Below are 3,303 nucleotides of genomic sequence, written 5' to 3'. Positions count from 1 at the left end.
TTAGCTTTCTGCATATGGCTAGCCAGTTTTCCCAGCACCATTTATTAAATAGAGAATCCTTTCCCCATTTCTTGTTTTTGTCAGGTTTGTCAAAGATCAGATGGTTGTAGATGTGTGGTGTTATTTCTGAGGCCACTGTTCTGTTCCATTGGCTATATATCTGTTTTGGTACCAGTACCATGCTGTTTGGGCTACTATAGCCGTGTAGTATAGTTTGAAGTCAGCTAGTGTGATGCCTCCAGCTTTGTTCTTTTTGCTTAGGATTGTCTTGGCTATGCAGGCTCTTTTTTGGTTCCATATAAAATTTAAAGTAGCTTTTTTCCAATTCTGTGAAGAAAGTCAATGGTAGTTTGATGGAAATAGCATTAAATCTGTAAATTACTTCAGACAGTATGGCCATTTTCATGATATTGATTCTTTCTATCCATGAGTATGGAATGTTTTTACATTTGCTTGTGTCCTCTCTTATTTCCTTGAGCAGTGATTTATAGTTCTCCTTGAAGAGGTCCTTCACATCCCTTGTGAGTTGGATTCCTAGGTATTTTATTCTCTTTGTAGCAATTGTAATTGGGAGTTCACTCATGATTTGGCTCTTTTTGTCTGTTATTGATGTATAGGAATACTTGTGATTTTTGCCCTTTGACGTTGTATCCTGAGACTTTGCTGAAGTTGCTTATCAGCTTAAGGAGATTTTGGGCTAAGGTGATGGAGTTTTCTAAATATACAGTATGTCGTCAGTAGACAGAGACAATTTGACTTCCTCTTTTCCTAATTGAATACACTTTATTTCTTTCTCCTGCCTGATTGCCCTGGCCAGGACTTCCAATACTATGTTGAATAGGAGTGGTGAGAGAGGGCATCCTTGTCTTGTGGCAGTTTTCAAAGGGAATGCTTCCAGTTTTTGCCCATTCAGTATGATATTGGCTATGGGTCTGTCATAGTAACTCTAACTATTTTGAGATACATTCCATCAGTCCCTAGTTTATTGAGAGTTTTTAGCATGAAGGGCTATTGAAAATGTCAAAGGCCTTTTCTACAGCTATTGAGATAATCATGTGAATTTTGTCATTGGTTATGTTTATGTGATGAATTACATTTATTGATTTGCATATGTTGAATCAGCCTTGCATCTCAGGGATGAAGCTGACTTAATTATGGTGGATAAGCTTTCTAATGTGCTGCTGGATTTGGTTTGCCAGTATTTTACTGAGGATTTTCACATTGATGTTCATCAGCAATATTGGCCTGAAATTTTCTTTTTTTGTTGTGTCTCTGCCAGATTTTGGTATCAGGATGATGCTGGCCTCATAAAATGAGTTAGGGAGAATTTCCTCTTTTTCTATTGTTTGAAATAGTTTGTAAAAGAACGGTACTGGCTGGGCATGGTGACTTATGCTTGTAATCCCAGCACTTTGGGAGGCTGAGGTGGGTGGATCACCAGGTCAGGAGATCCAGACCATCCTGGTCAACATGGTGAAACCCCACCTCTACTAAAAAAATTTTAAAAAATTAGATGGGCGTGGTGGCACACGCCTGTAGTCCCAGCTACTTGGGAGGCTGAGGCAGGAGAATCACTTGAGTGGATGTTGCAGTGAGCCGAGATCACGCCATTGTACTCTAGCCTGGTGACAGAGTGAGACTCCGTCTCAAAAAAAAAAAAAAAAAAAAAAGGAACAGTACCAACTCCTCTTTATACCTCTGGTGGTAGAATTCATCTGTGGATCTGTCTGGACCTGGAGTTTCTTTAGTTGGTAGGCTATTAATTACTGCCTCAATTTCAAAACTTGTTATTGGTCTATTCAGAGGTTCGACTTCTTCCTGATATAATCTTGGGAGGGCGTATGTGTCTAGGAATTTATCCCTTTCTTCTAGGTTTGCTAGTTTATTTTCATAGAGATGTTTGTAGTATTATTCTCTGATGGTAGTTTGTACTTCTGTGGGATTGAGGTGGTATCCCCTTTATCATTTTTTATTGCATCTATTTGATTCTTCTCCCTTTTCTTCTTTAGACTGGCTAGCAATCTATCTAATTTGTTGATCTTTTTTTAAAAAAAAAAACAGCTCCTGGATTCATTGATTTTTTGAAGGGTTTTTCATGTCTCTATCTCCTTCACTTCTGCTCTGATCTTAGTTATTTCTTGTCTTCTGCTAGCTTTAGAATAACCAGTTTAGAGAAGAACATAAATGACCTGATGAAGCTGAAAAACACAGCACAAGAACTTCATGAAGCATACACAAGTACCAATAGCCGAATCAATCAAGCCGAAGAACAGATATCAGAAATTGTAGATCAATTTAATGAAATAAAGTGAGAGGACAGATTAGAGAAAAAAGAGTTAAAAGAAACACACAAAGCCTCCAAGAAATATGGGACTATGTGAAAAGACCAAACCTACATTTGATTGATGTACCTAAAAGTGACAAGGAGAAGGGAACCAAGCTGGAAAACACTCTTCAGGATATGATCCAGGAGAACTCCCCCAACCTAGCAAGACAGGCCAACATTCAAATTCAGGAAATACAAGGAACATCACAAAGATATTCCTCGAGAAGAGCAACCCCAAGACACACAATCGTCAGATTCACCAAGGTTGAAATGAAGGAAAAAATGTTAAGGGCAGTCAGAGATAAAGGTTGGGTTACCCACAAAAGGAAGCCCATCAGGCTAACAGTGGATCTCTTGGCAAAAACCCTACAAGCCAAAACACAGTGGAGGCCAATATTGAACATTCTTGAAGAAAATAATTTTCAACCCAGAATTTCACATCCAGCCAAACTAAGCTTCATAAGTGAAGGAGAAATAAAATCCTTTACAGACAAGCAAATGCTGAGAGATTGTGTCACCACCAGGCCTGCCTTAAAAGAGCTCCTGAAGGAAACACTAAACATGGAAAGGAACAATCGCTACCAGCCACTGCAAAAACATGCCAAATTGTAAAGACCATCGACACTATGAAGAAACTGCATCAACTAACAGGCAAAATAGCCAGCTGGCATCATAATGACAGGATCAAATTTACACATAACAATATTAACCTTAAATGTAAATGGGCTAAATGCCCCAATTAAGACACAGACTGGCAAATTGAATAAAGAGTCAAGACCCGTCAGTGTGCTGTATTCAGGAGACCCATCTCATGTGCAAAGACACACATAGGCTCAAAATGAAGGGATGGAGGAATATTTACCAAACAAATGGAAAGCGAAAAAAAGCAGGGGTTCCGATCCTAGTCTCTGATAAAACAGACTTTAAGCCAAAAAAGATCAAAAAAGACAAAGAAGGGCATTACATCATGGTAAAGG

This window comes from Pongo pygmaeus, chromosome Y (assembly GCF_028885625.2).
Source record: "Pongo pygmaeus isolate AG05252 chromosome Y, NHGRI_mPonPyg2-v2.0_pri, whole genome shotgun sequence".
Lineage (NCBI taxonomy): Eukaryota > Metazoa > Chordata > Mammalia > Primates > Hominidae > Pongo > Pongo pygmaeus.
The sequence above is the reverse complement of the archived record's forward strand: the minus strand, read 5'-3'. Positions refer to the sequence as shown.